This window comes from Phacochoerus africanus, chromosome 11, assembly GCF_016906955.1.
Source record: "Phacochoerus africanus isolate WHEZ1 chromosome 11, ROS_Pafr_v1, whole genome shotgun sequence".
NCBI lineage: Eukaryota > Metazoa > Chordata > Mammalia > Artiodactyla > Suidae > Phacochoerus > Phacochoerus africanus.
This window is the reverse complement of record NC_062554.1, coordinates 96,237,052-96,258,035: the sequence shown is the minus strand read 5'-3', so window position 1 is coordinate 96,258,035 and position 20,984 is coordinate 96,237,052. Positions and strand designations below refer to the sequence as shown.

The following is a 20,984-nucleotide window of genomic DNA, read 5'->3' as shown; positions in this document are numbered from 1 at the left end:
AACTTAGTATGTAAGGTCAATATCCTATGTTTTTAAATACATAAACAATTATTTTTCACAAACTTTAATGTAAAGTGCTATATGAAGTCATTCTATTATGCTTTTATATTTACCTCTCCCTCTCTATATAACAAAAATCCTAATTCTACAATAAATATTTCCAGAGCAAATCCATTTAAATCCAGGTGAACACCCACTCAGAAAAAAAATGTTTCCACTTGAAAATGGTTTTGAAAGTCATGTCCAAAATCCAACTGCCCGAGTCTGGAAACCATCAAGATTGTTAAAACCAGGAGGTAACACATGGTAGTGCTCAGTACAGTGGGAATGACTTAAAGCTGGTGGGATCTACTTTCTACCATAGTCATTTTGCCTAGTGTTTATGAACCCACCTCTACTTCAGGAATTATGAATTACTTGTTCTAGCTAACATACATTTAATTTTAGAAAGTCGGAACCTAGCAAACCTCTCATATGTGTGGATTTGTTTGTCAAAAATATTTAATTGCATGTGGCATTTCAGTACTTAAGGTTGGTAAATGCTAAAGAGAACTTTTGATGATGAGTGTGAATATTGCCCCAATATGAAACCCTGCATACTGTAGAGTTCCCGAAGAGGATCTTTGGGATATACTGGCAAGTTAGAAGATAACTTCATTTCCCAAAGGTTAATTCCTAATGCACCTGACACAGAATGTGGAACACTGGTGACCAGAACACTCAAATCCAGATAACAATATAAAATATGACAACTACAGCATTCTGCCCAGTCTTACATTGTTTCTGAGGAAAGAGAAATGAAGTATCTTTTATCTTCTATTAGGAAGGTATTAACTTCTTTTTCTCTACTCAAACTTTTGATGCTCAAAGTTCTGTGGAGTAAGGCTAACTTTCAACCTTTAGTTTAAAATAAGCAATACTGCTAAGATCAAAGTATCATTTATAAAGGTAAAACTTGTGATATTGAATCATTTAACTATTCACCTAAATAAAGAACTTTTTATAAGTTTTGGGAGTTCCCATTGTGGCGCAGTGGTTAATGAATCCGACTAGAAACCATGAGGTTGAGGGTTCGATCCCTAGCCTTGCTCAGTGGGTTAAGGATCCGGCGTTGCCATGAGCTGTGGTGTAGGTCGCAGGTGTGGCTCGGATCCCGCGTTGCTGTGGCTCTGGCAGAGGCCGGTGGCTACAGCTCCGATTAGACCCCTAGCCTGGGAACCTCCATATGCCGTGGGAGCGGCCCTAGAAAAGGCAAAAAGACAAAAAAAAAAAAAGTTTTAAAGGAGGGAAATAATAAGGTGCTTGTGTTAGGCAGGGTAACAATGGGAATTTGAGAGTTTAGGGGTTCTTTAATCCTGGAAGACAAATTTTTCCCACTTAATAATTTGTCAAAGTAGAATCATATTGTTGTCCCTCTTCACTAGGCATTTACAAACAGAAAGAGCTACATACTTTAAGGATCCAATATCGTAACAAAAATATAGATCAAAGCTCTCCACTGCCATTACACCTTGTCTTTATACATAAACATCTATGGTCCTTCATCGGGGCTGCTAAATGGGCTATTTTCCAGAAAACATTCCCCAGTTATTCCAATTGATTGCTAAAATTCCACAAGTAAAATTTTTGACTGGATGGTAAAATCACTATGTGAAAAGATCCAACCAGTCAAAGAATAGCTATATATGAACTAGAACCAACAGGTCTCTAAACTATAGATTTACCAATCATAGTAAGGTAAAGAGCTTAGGAGACTGAGTTGGCCTGAAAATTGAGGTCATGAAAGGAACCAAGCATGAGGCCCTACCCTAAAGTTTTGCCAGAGTGGCACAGTCTGTGCCAACCTTAAAAGTGTGAATTGAAATGAGGGAAAACACAACTGGTAAGGAAGGCACTTCATGAATGAATTCTATCTAGGGATGGGATAATCTTGCTTTTTTCCCAATGAGGTCATTAGGGCCCCATTACCTCTGTAAACAAATAGATAGACATCAACTTCTACTTATTTTTATGACTTGCCAACTTCCGGCCATTCCTACTATGCTTACTATAATTTTTACAATCTCAAGGTGGTAGTTCTTACTTCTTTGTCAGTAACAGCAGAGACTAATTATTGGCTCATAAATCTTATTTTATTCTAATATATCAACTTTTATTCCAACCCATCTCCCCATCTCTATGGTCAAGTCTATCCCATGATATCACAAAGAAAAACTCATGTTCCTGTGGAGATATAGTTTGGAAGATGCAAAGGGAAAAAATTCAACAAATCTATTATAAACATCCATTTCTTATGGCCTTTACATTTTTCATCACAGTGAACAACCATAGTGCAACAGTTTGAATTACCACTGTCCTTTATTTTACTTATGAAGAAGCTCAGGTGACCAGAGATTAAATGACTATCCTACAGACACAAAATATTACAACAAAAAATCACCCCCCCCCCAAAAAAAAGAGAGAGAGAATTAAAGTACAAGACATGTATATATCATAATGAACATCCTGTAGGCTGAGAATCTGGAGAGAGTGTCTGGTCTTGGCTTTACCATTAATTACCTGTGTAAACTTGAACAACCACTTAACCTCTTTAGATTGGTTTCCTGACATGTTAATCACCCTCTACCTTCAGAATTCTTAATTCTTTGACTAAATTGCATTTCCAAAATGGAGGTGACGAAACACTGTTAAAATAAATAAACCCAACCACAGATAATTTCGAATCTTTCAAAGCATAGTGCTGAATTTATATCTTTGGAATATTAACAAATGGAGGGAGTGATCAATGAATAAGTCTAAATACCCCTTGGCTCATATTTAAACTTGCCTAAAGGGAAGTAGTTAAAATACTTATTTATGACTTTTCATATATTTAAATGATTATAGGATCAAAGACTACTTTTAGATTATTAGGAATTTGGAGGCTAATTTATTCTGATTCATTCATAATGCCCCAGAGGAAATTGCTGCCAAGATATGTTTGGATACATAAAATTGAATATCATGTATGTGCCTCAGGCAGTTAAGAAATTTCATTTCACTTACGAAGAAACTTCCTAGAGTAATTCTTAAGTTATTTTTTAAAATGTGAGACTCAATACATAAACTGTAGTTTTCTTTAAACATGTTCCCAATATAAGCGATTTGCATTGAATGCTTGTGCAACTCTCCAGTTTGATCATCACCACCAACAGAATAGTGCCAACGACTGAGTCCTAAGACGTTCAGGCTTATCAGTAGAAATTTCAGAATCAAGGTACTAACCAAAACATACCAATGCAAGAGTTGATATTTTTCTTGTCCATTTCCACAGAGATAAATTCTGACTGTGATCTTAATCTACTCGAAGACCCAAACTGTCCTTCCTAACTGTTTATGATTCCTCAATATCCTTAGGTTTAAGCCAGGAAAGGTTAAAAGTATTGACTATGGGTAAATAGTTGTGCTTTAGACATATATCTGGAATAATGGACAAAGGGGCATTCTGTAATAGAAACACTTTCTAAAGATTGTACATATGTTTAATATCAACTTGAATTTTCTACTTTTATTATTTGATTATTTAACTTGCCTCTTTAAAAAAATAATCTGAGATGACTTATACAAATATACTCAGTTGAACCAACAAAATACATTGCTGGGGTGTTGAAGAGAAACAAAAATAAAGAAAATAAAATGAATAAATTTTAAGTGATAAAATCCTATACATTGATAAAGGAAATATCAATATTTCTCCCAAGTTTCTTAATATTTAATTAAAAGTCATTATAACCCAGGAGAAAAATTATATCAATTATTTAAGAGCATTGCCTGATGTGATAATTAATTTTATATGTCAACTTGATTGAATCAGGGTCATCCAGATATTTGGCTAAAGATTGTTTCTGGGTGTGTCTGTGAGGGTGATACAGGCTGAGATGAACATGTGAATTGATAAACTCATTAAAGCAGACTGCCCTCTCTCCAATGTGCATGGTCACCACTATGCAACGCATAGAGGGTCTGAATAGAACAAAAGACAGTGGGAGAAAGGATCACCCCTTTATTCTGCCTAAATTCTGCCTAAGAATAAGCTAACATCACCTTTCTCCTGCCTTCAGACTAAGACTTAATCATCTGTTCTCCTGGTTCTCTGGTCTTTGCACTCAGACTGAACTTTCTGAGTTCACTAGCTTTCCAGGTGGCTATCTTACAAGTAACAGATTGCAAGGCTTCTCAGACTCCATAACTGGCATAAGGCAATTCTTCATTTTATATCCCCTTTGGTTCTGTTGGTTCTTTTTGGAGAAGCCTAATACACCTGACATTAAGAACTAAAATAAATTTTTCCTGAGGTCCTCTTAATAGGAATGCTGAAAAATACTATGATGGACACCAAACATGACTGCAAAATAAGATTTCAAGTGCTACACCTCTGCCTATCAATAACATCCCTTGATACAAGCCAAATGAATTCTTATTAAAGAGCAACATACCAAAAGTGACTTTATGGTCATGGGTGCTCATGTTAGTTAGGACATTAATGATTGCAAAGAACAGAGATTAAGTAAATCAGGGTAATGCAAAGCCAAATACAGAAAACCATGCCTAATGGTAATTTAAAAACTAACAGAAGCACAAAGTAATTTATTTCTTAGGAGATGATAGCTTGGTTCTTGTTTCTTTTAATGCCACTGCTCCACTGTATTGATTCTATCAGGCTTATTTATTAGTTTGCTCATGGCCACATATGTCTGCATTAGCCCCCAAGAGTAAGACCCTCCAGCTTCCATCCCACCACTATATGACAATAAGTTTTTGCATCTTTCAATTCAAATTCTAAAGAAAAAGAATGTAGCTGGCTTTGCCAGTGTTCTCCATTCATATATTGATGGCTTCCTCTATATTGGCTGCTTTGGGATCGATTATCTGTCCCTAGTTAATCTAGTCCCTAGAACTATGAAGGTTTAGAGTTGCTACGATGGAAGTATATCTATCAATCCCAGTCTGTCTCTACTTATGAATAAATTTATTGGAACATAAGTTCATTATAATCTATATTTCTAATAGACTGAATCAATTGACCACTGTTTACAGATATTCAATATAATCTTAAGTGTTGAAGAGTATTTGCCAAAAATGAAAATCTGGGTTTTTCATTAGTTGATCTTCAACCATCCTTTCTGATAATAAATGAATTGCTAAATTCATTCATACAACTGGAGAATAAACATTACTCCCTCCACAGAGACCAATTCTTCTATTTCTGTTCCCTTTTAGGATAAGGAAATATTCATCTATCTCTTCCATATGAATTTCTAGAAACTGATATATGCTTTATTTGTAAAAAGAGCATTGTAAACATAAAAGCAATTTAAAAAATAAAAATAGTAAAGTTTGATAAATCATGGAATTTTCCAAAGTTTAAAAAAGAAGCAAAACCAGTTATTAAAGCAAAAGCAGAGAAAACATATTTATTTACAGCATACATATGGAAACAAATTATTACTCTCTTAATATGATGGAAAATATTTTTTAAAATTTATTTTTATTTTTTATTTTTTGTCTTTTTATTGCCTTTTCTAGGGCCGTTCCTGTGGCACATGGAGGCTCCCAGGCTAGGGGTTTAATCGGAGCCATAGCCACCAGCCTATGCCAAAGCCACAGAAATGCAGGATCCGAGTGGTGTCTGCAACCTAGACCATAGCTCATGGCAACACCGGATCGTTAACCCACTGAGCAAGGGCAGGGATGGAACCTGCAACCTCATGGTTCCTAGTCAGATTCATTAACCACTGTGCCATGACAGGAACTCCTGGAAAATATTTTAAAGAAAGAAGACAGTTACCTCTATTCTCTAAACAGACATGTCAGAATAGAAGACAAAAAATAATTCACATTAAAAAAAGAATTCAGCTTGGAGTTCCCATTGTGGCTCAGTGGTTAACTAATCCAACTTGGAACCGTGAGGCTGTGGGTTTGATTCCTGGCCTTGCTCAGAGGGTTAAGGATCTGGTGTTGCTGTGGCTCTGGTGTAGGATAGTGGCCACAGCTCCCATTAGACCCCTAGCCTGGGAATGTCCATATGCGGCAGGAGCGGCCCAAGAATTGGCAAAAAAGACAAATAAAATAAAATAAAGAATTCAGCTTCATTAAATATACAAAGAAATGAATTTAGAAATATCATCTTAAATGGTATTTTTAAAAATTACCATACTAGTGAACATGAGGTTTGGGATATTGCTATTAGGACTTTTCCAAAGGCCAATGTGACATTTCTATATTATTGAAATTATTTCCAGTAACCATGTAATACTTTACCAAAACCAAAATTCTATCTTATCAACAAAAGGGAAAGGAATGGGAAAATGCCTTCCTATTTTATGCAATCAAATGTCTTCATATGTCCTGATATTATTCCTCTCAGCCCTGACTCTCAGGTGATGAGAACAATAAATTAATACCTGTTGAGTCATTATGTGTCATATATTTTCTAAAGGTTTGGCATTTATTATCCCATTTAATCATGTGGCCCTTCTGTAAAGTAGGCCCATTCTCTAGAAGAAAAAAGAGAGGTCTTAAGATATTCAGTGCACTATGAAGGTTACTTGGTCATTGTTGGTGCCAACATTTGAATAAGAGAAGTTGATTTGGGAGTTTAGTCATCCCAGTTCTGGTGCACACAGACAAAGAGCAAAAAGACTGTCTGACTTGTTAAAACCTTGTTTCTTACAAACAATGAATCCATAACCTATTATACATAAAACTCCCTACAAAAGTAACTAAGAAAAGTCTAGCCTTTAAAGGATTACAATGTGTCTGAAATTAAATACATTTTTTGCAGAGCTTGCTATTAATAACAAGATAAAATGGAAGGTTTACCCAATGTTCAATAGCTGGGGTGGATAGAATTCAAAATAATTCAACAGCAATAACATCAACAGGAAAATGCTGATTAATAACAATTTTAATTTTAATTATCTCTCACTTATATTTTATAAACTATCTCAAATAACTACAGACTTTTTCATGTTGCTTTGACATCAATTGGTAACATTTTCAATTTTATTCATCTTACTTCAAGAAAACCAAAATGTTCCTACTTAATATGCAATAGTTTCAAAAGGAATTGAAAGTTTTTTGGTATTCACTAAAGGCAAACAAAACAACACACACACACACACACACACACACACACACACACCCTTAAGCAGAAAGCTTTCCTCCTTCTTTAAGAATATCCCCTCTTTTTAGTTTTTAGAGCCAGTGTTTTAAGTTGTAATAGTGGTCTTAGCTCTAAATTATAGTCCATGGACTTGGCATATTTACCAAGCAATGGCTAACTTCTTTATCCCTCTGCATGGCTTCAAGCTGCTTAGATGAAAGAATCAGAAAACATACAGGAAGAGGGGGACAAAAGAATCTCTAATCTCAGGTAATCTCCAGAAAACACAGTGCAAATAATGGACAGTGCTGACTTTGTTAAAAGAAGAGAGCTCATCTTGAGTTCTTCCTATGCTAAAAATAACACAAATTACTTAAGGGAGGGACTGGACAAAGAAAGAAGACTAAACTGAGATGCACCGACTCAGAGTTCATCCGGAAATTTTCTCAAGAGGGAACTAATTATTATTGCTAAGCTGCATGCTAATTATCAGCTGTCAATGAAGATATACGCAGAGGATTTAGTCATTTCCTCTCAAGGCCCTTCTTTTTAAACTGCAAGGGAAATAGTTTTAAAACTCACTGACATGAATATATTACAGAGACTGTTCTCTTCACTTTTGTCAAAATATATTTCAATTCCACACGTCCAGGTATAAGATGGGGGAGGAGACAGTACATATTTTTCAGTTCTCAGGCCAAAATAAATTTCCAAAGGACAAGTATTTCCTTATTGAATGTACACTTCTTCCACTGTCACCAGCAGAGTAGTGACTTCCTGAGACCCAAGACTTTAAAGTTTTCATTATTTCCCAAATCAGTTATTTTATCCAATGTTCTAAAGTTAATTCAACAATAAAATATTGATTTGCACACATAGTAAGCACTAATAATGAAAATGAATTCGAAATAATGGTTAGAAATTTTCTTCTTAACAGTTCAAAAGGAAAAGGTTTCTTACAACATGCTTTGATGGTTTTGACAGATCTGATCAATGCTCACTAATGGCTTGTAATAATGGTGAAACAGAGTGGTAAAGAAATAAGCAATTAACTTTTTTTAAAGTGTAAACAGGGCTTACTAATTGGGCTTCCCTGCAACGGACTGTGGCTGGCCTTTCATGCACCCTCTGAACTTTCAGATTTCTATCTTTCTAACAAGTCAAAGGTCCATCACAGGCATCGTGCTGTTCCAAGTTTTAATCATAAATCGCTTCCAACAAAAGCAAAGAGAGTTCAAATGTACACATGAATAGCCTAGGCATGAAACAGACTTTAGTTTTCTCAGTCAAGAAAAATAAAATAGTGTCAGAATTTTAAGATTCCTTTTGTTCCCATCATATATAAATTTTTATTATTTAGTATTACACATGATATTCTGGCTTTCAGGTCCCTGAACTCCTTTACAAACACAAGATTACCAAGAGACAAGGCTATACAGAACAGAATCACTGTCTATCCACATACTACATGTGTGTTTGAGTGCTCATATTTAAGTCGCTGAACTGAACAAAATCATAAAGTGGTACTCCCTAAAAGTCATTGATTTAACAATTTATTTTTGATTGCCTTCTAAATGTTTAATTACATTTTATTTCATTGGAGGCCAAAGGAGTAAGTTAGGCTGAGCCTGCAGGCTGGAGAAACCTTGAACTGGGTGGGACTCCAGTGTGTCCTCATTCAACATTCCTTTGGAGCCTTGTAAACTAGGACATGTTATTTTAAATGTGATGGAAAGGCCTTCAAAGGTTTTTTTTTTTTTTTTTTCTTATTAAATTATAGTTGATTTACAGTATTGTTTCAGTTTCTGCTGTACAGCATAGTGACCCAGTCATACATATACATATTTTTTTTTTCCCATACTATCCTCCATCATGTTCTATCCCAAGAGACTGGATATAGTGAAAGCAATTATATGACTGGATTTATTTTAAAAGTAGCAATTGGTTTTGATGTGCATAGTCACCAGCAGAGGGCAAAAGTTGATTAAAAGGAGGTTTGGAGACTTTTTTTTTTTTTTTAATAAGCAGGTGAGGAGAATGCTAGTGGCAAAATAGCAAGGTTCACTGTGGAGGCAGAGAACTGAAAGAGTAAATGGAAGAAAGCTAGGCATCATATTTTACACATTAAGGTAAAAGTTTTTTTTTTATTTAAGTTGTTTAGGAATGAGAGAACATACCATAATTCACTCTGATGAAACATTCAATGTATACTGACATGCTCTGCATTAGGTACTATCTCTGGGGTTCAGAGGGATATTAAAAATCAATGAAATTATGTAGGAATAACACAAAGCAGATTTTGGCACTCTTCATTCTATTTCTGTAAATTAATTTTAGAGGTAAGGTTTTTCAGACTTATGTACTGGATAAAATCAGGCCTGTTCACTTTTCTTTTTTTTAAGAAAACTCTTTTTATGGTTCAGAACCAGAACGAATATAAAAATTTGCAATGATAGACTCCCTCCCATCTGGACTCACTCTTCCTGTACAGTTCTCATTCCTTTGCCTCCAGGGTGAAACTCTGCCTACTTCCTTGGGTACCTTTCCTGAATTTCTTATGCCTACACAACAAATAAGGTGCAAGGTCTTTAATACCTTCCCAACTATTTTGTATACAAAAAAAAGTAGTAATGTAAGCTCTGTTGTTTACTTGGCTTTTCTTCACTTATTTATCTTAAAAGTCTTTCTGTATCAAAATTCAGTCACAGTACAGCTGCATGATATCCCATTTTATGAATCAGCTATTGGCAGGTATTTGAATTCTTACAAATTTTTGCTATTAAAAAGAAGGTTAACATATGATATCACTTATAGGTGGAATCCAAAAAAAAAAAAAAGTGACCGTATTTACAAAACAGAAATAGACTCACCGACATAGAAAACAAACTTGTGGTTACCAAAGGGGACAGTGGCGGGGCAGGAGGGAGATAAATTAGGAATCCGTGATTAATATATATACATTACTATATGTAAAATATATAAACAATAAGGGCCCACTGTATAGCACAGAGGACTATACTCAATATCTTGTAATAATCTGTGGTGAAAAAGAATCTGAAAAAGAACACACCTACAAACACACACATAATAGAGATGTATAACTGAATCACTTTGCTGTATACCTGAAATTAACACAGCATTGTAAATCAACTATACTTCAACTTAAAAAGTGGTTTAAAAACAGCACTACAGCACAGGGAACTAAATCCAATCATTTGTGATGGAACATGATGGAGGATAATGTGAGAAAAAAATACATATATATATACACACACATATATATATGTGATAGGTCACTTTGCTGTACAGTAGAAATTGACAGAACACTGTAAATCAACTATAATGGAAAAATAAAAATCACAAAATAAAAATAGCACAATGTATATTCATGAATATATGCCAATTCACAATGTGAAAATATACTTGTAAGATACACCTTTCAGAAGTGGAATTACTAGGTAAAAAATACATAAATTCATAATTTTTTACAGATACTGCCAATGTGCCTCCATGGGAATTTTATACTACTGTACATGAGAGTGACCATTTTCCCAATACCTGGAGAACAGTATGTCATTAAAGTTTGTGATTTGATGATCTGATTGGGGAAATATGAATTATATTTACATTTTTCTTATCATGGGTGAAGTTAAGCATCTTTTCATATATCTTAGAGTATTTCATCTTCACTTTTTGGCATTTTCTCTTTATGTCCATTGCCTACTTTTCCATAAAATTAGTTGCTTTGTCAACATCTGAATTTAAGAAACGTTTAAACTTTGAAGTTTAAGTCATGTGATGTCATGGTTGAGAGATGAAGGAGGCTAGGCTCTTCAATGCAGAAATTTATGCTTCAACCATGTTAGATGTTTTTGTTTGTTTGCTTTTTAGGGGCACACCTGTAGCATATGGAAGTTCCCAGACTGGTGGTCGAATCAGAGCTAGAGCTGCTGGCCTAGGCCACAGCCACAGAAATGCTGGATCCAAGCTTCCTCTTCGACCTACACCACAGCTCGTGGCAATGCTGGGTCTGCAACCCACTGAGCAGTATCCACATCCTCATGGATACTAGTCAGGGTCTCAGGTTCATTCCTGCAGCACCACAATGGGAAATCTGGAAAGACTTTTTTTTTTTTTTAATTTTCCCACTGTACAGCAAGGGGGTCAGGTTATCCTTACATGTATACATTACAATTACATTTTTTCCCCCACCCTTTCTTCTGTTGCAACATGAGTATCTAGACAAAGTTCTCAATGCTATTCAGCAGGATCTCCTTGTAAATCTATTCTAAGTTGTGTCTGATAAGCCCAAGCTCCCGATCCCTCCCACTCCCTCCCCCTCCCATCAGGCAGCCACAAGTCTCTTCTCCAAGTCCATGGTTTTCTTTTCTGAGGAGATGTTCATTTGTGCTGGATATTAGATTCCAGTTATAAGTGATATCATATGGTATTTGTCTTTGTCTTTCTGGCTCATTTCACTCAGTATGAGATTCTCTAGCTCCATCCATGTTGCTGCAAATGGCATTATGTCATTCTTTTTTACGGCTGAGTAGTATTCCATTGTGTATATATACCACATCTTCCGAATCCAATCCTCTGTCGATGGACATTTGGGTTGTTTCCATGTCCTGGCTATTGTGAATAGTGCTGCAATGAACATGCAGGTGCATGTGTCTCTTTTAAGTAGAGTTTTGTCCGGATACATGGCCAAGAGTGGGATTGCGGGGTCATATGGAAGTTCTATGTATAGATTTCTAAGGTATCTCCAAACTGTTCTCCATAGTGGCTGTACCAGTTTACATTCCCACCAACAGTGCAGGAGGGTTCCCTTTTCTCCGCAGCCCCTCCAGCACTTGTTATTTGTGGATTTATGAATGATGGCCATTCTGACTGGTGTGAGGTGGTATCTCATGGTAGTTTTGATTTGCATTTCTCTTATAATCAGTGATGTTGAGCATTTTTTCATGTGTTTGCTGGCTATCTGTATATCTTCTTTGGAGAACAGTCTATTCAGGCCTTTTGCCCATTTTTCCATTGATTGATTGGCTTTTTTGCTGTTGGGTTGTATAAGTTGTTTATATATTCTAGAGATTAAGCCCTTGTCGGTTGCATCATTTGAAATTATTTTCTCCCATTCTGTAAGTTGTCTTTTTGTTTTCCTTTTGGTTTCCTTTGCTGTGCAAAAGCTTTTCAGTCTGATTAGGTCCCATGGGTTTATTTTTGCTCTAATTTCGATTGCTTTGGGAGACTGACCTGAGAAAATATTCATGATGTCGATGTCAGAGAATGTTTCGCCTATGTTTTCTTCTAGGAGTTTGATGGTGTCCTGTCGTATATTTAAGTCTTTCAGCCATTTGGAGTTTATTTTTGTGCATGGTGTGAGGGTGTGTTCTCGTTTCATTGCTTTGCATGCAGCTGTCCAGGTTTCCCAGCAATGCTTGCTGAATAGACTTTCTTTTTCCCATTTGATGTTCTTGCCTCCCTTGTCAAAGATTAATTGACCATAGGTGTCAGGGTTTATTTCTGGATTCTCTATTCTGTTCCATTGGTCTGTCTGTCTGTTTTGATACCAGTACCACACTGTTTTGATGACTGTGGCTTTGCAGTATTTCTTGGAAAGATATTTTTTTATGTTTTATATTTTTGCTTTAGTGAATAGAGTTAATTCTTACTTATCCAGGGTAATTAACCAGCTTGGCATTAACTGTTCACCCCAATAATGAATAAGGAAACATGCTCAGTCTCCCAGAAGCTGCATTGGGTGTTGACAAAAACCCCAGGCACAATTGTTCAGCTGTGGAGTCGAGTCACATGGGATAGGAAATGTGGAACTGTGGCCATAGAAGAATTGCCAAAGTTAGGGTGATGACCTTGGTTTTACAATCAGGGGCCCCTACAGGTTATTTAAAAAAAAAAAAAAATCCTTGTGGTATTCCCCAAGGATACAGCAGTCCATTCAGACTTTTTCCTCCCCTCCTCCATCTTCCCTGCCCTAAGGGCCAAGTTTTCCATTTGGCCTGTCCCTGTCAGAATTCTTCTGGACTTTTCTTACAGCCCCATTTTGAATGCTCCCTATTAAATCCATTAAACTCATGTAGTTGTTTTGTTTATTTGTTTAATGATCATGCACCTACTTTTATTGCCGGAGACTTTTTCTTTCTCTCTTTTTTTTGGCTGCACTTGTGGAAAGCAGAAGTTCCCAGGTCAGGGATCAAACCAGTGCCACAGCAGCAACTCCAGCTACTTCAGTGACAACGCCAGATCCTTAACCTGCTGAGTCACATGGGAACTCTTTATTTAGTTTTAACAATTATTTTCATTCTTTCACGATTCCTAAATCCATGACTCTTTCCCATTCACATATTATCTAGAAGTTATATTAAGAGGCACAATATAATATTTTAATTTACTTACTACTAAAAAATATCAGAAATGTTGTGCTTAACACATAGTTTCCCAAGGCCGCTGCTGTGGAGATTGATTTTTATTTGTTGTCAGGATTTTATTGAATACTAGCCAATGAAAAAATTTCTTTCACATGGAGGGAAAAATGACTTACTCAAAACAGGACTTTTCAACCCTACTCTTAATTTGACTCTGTGTTGTTATGAGAATTCCAGAATTTAAGCAACAAATATGTTCCATGTTTTAAATATTCAGTCAGAGCAGAAGCTAATGAATCCAAGAATATGTGTGAAATATCATAATGTTTTCTATACTGTTAGTCATTTAAAACTAATCTAGAGGAGGGGAGTGAGAGGAAATGGTTTCCTACAAGTCCAAAAAAATACTGTCAGTATTGTAGTACTGTGCTACAGGTTTGATCATCACCTGAACATCTTCCTTTCAAAATATTTTCATACAATCTATGAAACTGTCTGTGGTAAGAAAGCTTCGATTTTATTTATTTGTTTGTTACTTCTTAACGTTAGACATGTATAAATAGCATTCATTTTACAGTAATTTTGTTTTTTCTCTTTTGGCCACCCAGCAGCATATGGAGTTCGCAGGCCAGGGACTGAATCTAAGATGGAGCTGTGACCTACACAGAATCCTTAATCCACTGTGCCAGGCCTGGGATTGAACCAGCATCCCTGCTGCTGCAGAGACACTATCAGTCTCTTTATGTCATGGCAGAAACTCCTACAGTAATATTTTAAAAGCCACTTTTTCTGGTTTATGCCATTTCACCATGGATTGGCTCTCATTTAATATTTAAAACTGGAATAATAAAACACCACTGTTACATATATTTATATCATATTCCATCTTGAATTAGGTTCAAAATGAGTGAGCGATAGTACTACATAATTCACTCCTTCTAATAAACACTTAACGATCCTGACTTCCACTGCTCAATCTACACCCTACAGAAAACTGAATTTTGTAAGATACTTTTGATTTTTTTTTTGTCTTTTTATACACCTGCAGTATATGGAGGTTCCTAGGCTAGTGGTCTAATCAGAGCTGTAGCCGCCGGCCTGTGCCACAGCCACAGCAATGCAGGATCTGAGCTGCGTCTGTGACTTACACCACAGCTCACGGCAACACCGGATCCCTTAACCCACTGAGCTAGGCCAGGGATCGAACCCACAACCTCATGGTTCCTAGTTGGATTCGTTTCCACTGTGCTATAACGGGAACTCCAGATACTTTTGATTTTGAACAAGTTGGCTAATTTATACACAATTGTAATTAGTATAATTAACTATTAACATAAATATATTCAATATTAGCTAAGAAGTGTTCTATGCTCTAAAACTAATGCAGGCTTGGTTGAATTTAAGTCATGCTACGAAGTTGAATAGATCTAGCATCCATTTTTTTATTCTAGAGTTGATCATTTTCAGTGTTACAGTGATATAACTTTCTAATACATTCTACTTAATATTCTCCTATACCTGTATAGGAAAAGAACCTGAAAAAGAATGGATATGTATAAATGTATAATTGAATCACTTTGCTGTATAGCAGAAATTAACACAACATTGTTACTTCAATAACTTTAAAAAAAAATGAAAAAAAAACCCATTAGACTAAACTATCTCCACTCTACCCGTGAAATTTAAATTCTAAGTAGCATAATAGCAGGCAAACATTCTTTCAACATTTTTGCTACTACTATTAAACCTTGGATTTTTATGAGTTTTTTAGTATTTAATTTGGTAGTTGTTTTTATAAGAACACAGATGTCAATTTCTAGACAGGTGTATGACTTGACATGGTTAAAGCATCGCAGCTAAACACCCTCTGCACTCTCCTCTTTTGACCTCTAATAAAGATCTTTAGTCTCATCTTTATATAAATAAAGCGTTCTTTCAACCCATATAATTTAATCCTATAAAACATTCCTTCTAGGAAAAAATGACTTCCAGATGTGCTGGGAGTTCACAATCTAACAATCTGACACATTGAACATTTGCACCTTTAAAAATATGTAGTTTCCAGAATGACATATTACTATAAAATAAGGGCTACTGTGTAATTTGCACACTTTATTAACAGCACATTTTCCTCAGAGCTTCAATAATGATAGAATAATAACTGAATTTCAAATCCCAGACAGAATGAAGGGCAAATTTATAAACTTTTGATATCTCATTAATTAAATGGAAATTGAATATACTCATCCACATTATAACGACAAAGAAAATGATATTGTTGGTAGATGCATATCTGATATAGAAAGGAGGCTGTGTGTTATTTGCCATCATTTGATAGGTCTGGAAATGCAAGACACCCACTAAAAGCTCATTTGCTCTTAAATTACATGCCTCAATTACTGTAGCTGCTGCCATGTGAACCGGAAGCCTCTTAATAGGTAATGGGCCCCCTGGGTAGATGGGTTCTCTTCAGATGTGGCTAAGAGAAATGTGAAGAGAAAAGACAAACCCATGCTATGTGTACAATTTGCTGATGACTTTCTTTCACAAAAAGTTGCCTTAGTGACTAAGCTGCTAACAAATTCGTCTTCTGTTTTCCTTTTCTGGTGATCCTCAATAAGCACTGATTCACTTTCCAGAAAAACCTGCTCTTTATAACCTGTCACAAGGCAAATAGTACCTAAGAAGACCGCCCATGTTTTCTCTGAAAACTTTGAAGGAAGTGAAACTCACTTTCACAGAAAGGCTCCTGTGTGGTAGATACTATGTAAAAGACCCATTTTGCATAATTTCATTTTCCCTTCATATCACTTCAACAATGGATGGATCATACTTTCCATTTTATAGATTAGGAAATAGAAGCTAGAGAAACTTTAAAACTTCCTGCTATCACAAATATCAGCATCTCTGGACCTAGTACATTATTTTGCTTATTTTGTATATCTGACCATAACAGAAGAGTTTGTCTAAATATATAGTTTCTTCATAGACTAGTCATAAGATACATCTCTGAGGAGTATGTCACAGTTGTTTCCCATATTTCATGCATTTATCAAATAACATTTATCCATGATAAATGGCCATAGACAGTTTTGGAGGGTGGCAATTATTCAATCCGTACCTCAGGCTTTTCTCATAATTCATCTCATGCATCCCAAGAGCTATTTCATGGCAGCCATGTTTATGTTGCAATATCCCATCACAACAAACAGAAAAAAATGGGACCCAGAGGGTCAGACAACACAGAGATAAGAAGAAAATAAAACAAAAACATATACCTCTTTACTTCAAATCAGTTAGAGGACATAATGTTCTGGAAAATAAAAATTATTTAAAAAATAAATCGAGATGCCTGTGTTTTGTTCCCAACTTTACCATCAAATACACCATTTACAGGAGATAAGTTCCCCGCATGTAGGATGAGAGAAGTGCATGGGATCCTCACTAAGTTTCCTTCAGCTTCACAAACTTTATCACATCATGAACGATACGATCTCCAGTCAGTGAAGACATAAACTAGAAGTGCTCAAAGATGCTCACTAGAATTTTTTAATTGTCAGGGTTTTTTTAAACCATGATAAATGTAGAATGAATTCTAGCCACATGGAAAGATAAGAATTCATGAAGGTACAATTTTGTATCTGTTGAGTTTCTTGGGTCAAAAAAATCATAGGGTAAAAAGCAAAAAATTTATTGTTATTGATCTGTTTCCTGTCATTTTTTGGATAGGATTCCAAGAAAAGGGGTAAGCAATAAATCATCTACATTCTAGCTTCATACTCATATAACATACTTGTTAAGAAAATGAGAAAACATGAATTAGCTCACCCTAAAATTAGAAAAAGTAAAAGATGTGACAAAAACTTTATAAATTATAATGCAATCACCTAAGCCAAAATCTTATTACTCAGGAAACAAATAACTTGATAAATGTGAACACCTTTTACATGCTGAGAACAAGAGAATATATGATAAATAAGAAAAAGTATGAAAACCTGGAAGACCTTTTTATGGGATAAATTAAAATGTCTTTCATAGGACTCACTGGAGAAACTTCAAAGTACAAAATTAGCTCTAGACAAGCAATTTATTAGTAGAGCAAGTTGAAAGAAAGAAACCTAAGATCTGCCAAGAAATTCAAGATTCGGTCCTTATTCTATATTTTTTATGATAGGACTGCCAATCATCTCCTTTGAGAATCAACTGCATTTCTGAAAATATCATGCCTGCCAGCTGGAGGCAAGAGTAAAATGCATTAACATGTAGCTGCCCTATTCCCAGACCCCAACTTTATCAGAACAGATGCTTGTACCCAGGTAACTGGCTATCCATCATAGAGTCAAATACGATTTTACATGTACTTGGATCCGTCTGGCAAGGTTAGTGCCCTTATCTGGGGGAAAAAAAATCCACGTAAAATTGGGAACAGGAGGTCAGTTTTCTTTTCCTCCCATGACCAAGCTGAGATAGCCACTGCCACTGGAAGGGAGCAAATGCATTAACCTCCCCTATTGGCAGACACCCTTCAAAGCGATGATTCAATTTTTTAGAATGCTTGTAGCTAGTGACGGCTAGGACTGAACACCTTGAAACAGAGCTCTGTGTGTCTGTGAGTATGAAGGGGGGGGGGACCATTAAAGAATGGGAACATGGGGGAATGGGAGGCAAGCAGAGGCAAGCAGGGAAAAGAAGTGTAAAAGTATTCAACATTTCCTCTCGCTTTGCAACATGGGAAAGAGGAAAAGAAAAATGGTAATTAAAACTGATATAAATAATGTCAAGATGTGACCATTTTGATTACAGTTCTTATAGCTAAAAAATAACATAATTTAACAGTTAGGATATTGAGGGGTTCAAAGCTACCAAGTCCCAGCCTGCTTTTGTAGAACTTATCAATTCCAGCCCTCAGAGAGCCTCTCGACTTTCCACATAAGAAATAAAAACATATATACCATACCTAAATTATCCAATGCGTTCAAATTGCTAAGATGGTTATAGTGAAATAATTAAAGAACATTAAAAAAGGATTAATCGGTAACATAATTTTCTTTGGCAAAGGCAAGATCATTAAAGAGTCTCTAACTTCTATGATGTCAACTGCAATATTTAAAATTCTGGAGTTACTTCATTCATTAATATTCACTGATACAGCATAGTACGTATGAGTTTTTCTGTTTGTTTGCTTTTTAAGGGCCACACACACAGCATACGGAAGTTCCCAGGCCAGGGGCCTAATTGGAGCTGCAGCTGCTGAACCTAAGCCACAGGTAGATCCAAGCCAAGTCTGCGAACTATACCACAGCTCACTGCAGTGCTGGGTCCTTAACCAGCTGAGCAGGGCCAGGGATGGAACCTGCATCCTTATGGATACTAGATGGGTTAGTTAGCACTGAGTTACAATGGGAACGCCCACGTGACATTTTAAAAGGTATTTTGTTATAATAAATTATCTAGAATAAGTTAAATTTTTCAAGGTAACCAATTAGCATATTTTCCTTAGTAAAGTTTTTTTCACCATTTCAGTGGCAAATTACCTTGCATAAAATAATAACCTCTAATGTAATTAACTACCCTATTTATATGACCAAGGAGATACCATAGTTAGAATCAAAAGGACAAAACAAAAATTGTTTTTAATGGGTGATTGTTTTTAATGGGCAATTTTTTTTTTTTTTTTGCTGTTTTAGGGGCGCACTCACAGCATATGGAGTTTCCCAGGCTAGGGGTTGAATCGGAGCTACAGCTGCCAGCCTACGCCACAGTCACAACAACATGGGATCCGAGCCATGTCTTCAACCTACACCATAGCTCGTGGCAATGCCGGATCCTCAACCCACTGAGCAAGGCCAGGGATGGAACCCGCATCCTCATGGATACTAGTCAGATTCTTAATCCACTGAGCCACAGCAGGAACTCCAATGGGTAATTTTTTTTAGTGAGTTCTCTGAACTTACTCTGAACGAAGCTCTAAGTATTTTCTGGAGGGGCTAACGTAATAAGCACAATTGCCTATGTGGTATAATTTGAAATGGGGTAACAAAAAGGGCTCTTTAAGTCCAAATATTTAATCCTATCCCAGTTAATACTGTCATTAAAGTTTTACAGCTTTGATATTTCTGGCTTTCAAGAGATCTTACTGAAATTTTGGAACTTCTAGGAGAGATTATATCTTAAACCTTTATCAACTAATAACCTAGCTTTGTCTGAACACTTGAACTGTGCTGAGCATAAAAGAATCATTAGATGAACCTAGAGGAGGGGTGTTTCATGTGAGAAAAAGGATAATATTAAGTTAGGAGTGTGTGGAGCCACTGGGAGGGGAGGCTGATACCAGTATAACATTCCCAGTATCACCCTAAAGGGCCAGGTTTCTAAGACCTGGTACACAGCTTTGCTACATTGCCAAAACACAGAGTCTAGAGCTAACTAAATTGTTCACCTTTGGCTAGTTTTCTGGAGGCAATCAGACACACTCCATGACACATGAGGGTGTGTCTGAACAATGTCACAAAAGTCTAAGTAATCTGGTCAAAAATTTACCTTGGCACCCATCAACCTGACGGAAAAACTATTTTTCTAGTAAACTCAAGACTCCATGGGTGAGTGAGGGGTTGGGGAGAGGTTCTTCGTGCTAATTTTGATTCTGCTACTGTTTTTTCTAGGACAGTGATTCTCTACTTTGGCTGCAAACTGGAATTCCCCTGGAACCTCTAAAAAAGCTGATGCCTGGGTCCCTCACGAGCAGAGGGCCGAGGATTTGATCTGGTATGGGCATGTTTGGAAAGGCGTCCCAGGTAATGCTACCATAACACAAAAACTGAGACCTCCACTGTAGAATGATTCTGCTGAAGCTCAACTATTAGCCAAGACGCCAATATTTTCTGCATATCGCCATAGGTTTTACAATCTTGTGGGTCAGTCGCAAAGAAGTGCCAGCATGCCAAACTTGTCAAACCATTGCAGTCATTATCCAATTCTGTGTCAATAATAACAGGAAAATAAAACTAATCACTGCTTGACATTATAGACAAGACCAAGAAGTGATGAGGAAAAAAACCCTACTTGAATGTTGTATCAATGTATTAATACTGGAAGTAGATGTGGCTGTCTCTGGGGATGTCTGCCCGTATCTCATGGTGTGATCAGTCAACATTTAGTAGTATGTCCTTCATCCACCCTGTAAGATACCATTCAAGTGATGAATCTATTTTGAAAAATGTTCAAATAATTATATTTAAGGTACCACATATATTGAATAGTGAATATCTCTGAATAGTTGAGCTGGAAGAAAAGTGTTGTTTTGTCACTCAGATTGTGACAATTAAAGGGGGGAATAAACTCAAAAATAAATGTCTGTGTGGAGTTCCACAAGTATGGTTTTGAGTAACTTTCAACTCTCAGATTTCTTAATAAATTATAGGTCTCTTTTCATCTATCAGGTGTGTAAGGCATTGTGG

General features: G+C 36.2%; 1 protein-coding gene across 1 annotated transcript in view; it reads right to left on the bottom strand.

The window, feature by feature from the left end:
• The window catches only part of SEMA3E (semaphorin 3E), a 259,711-nt gene that overhangs the window by 123,153 nt on the left and 115,574 nt on the right, over positions 1-20,984 (bottom strand). The gene's annotated exons all lie outside the window — the stretch shown is intronic.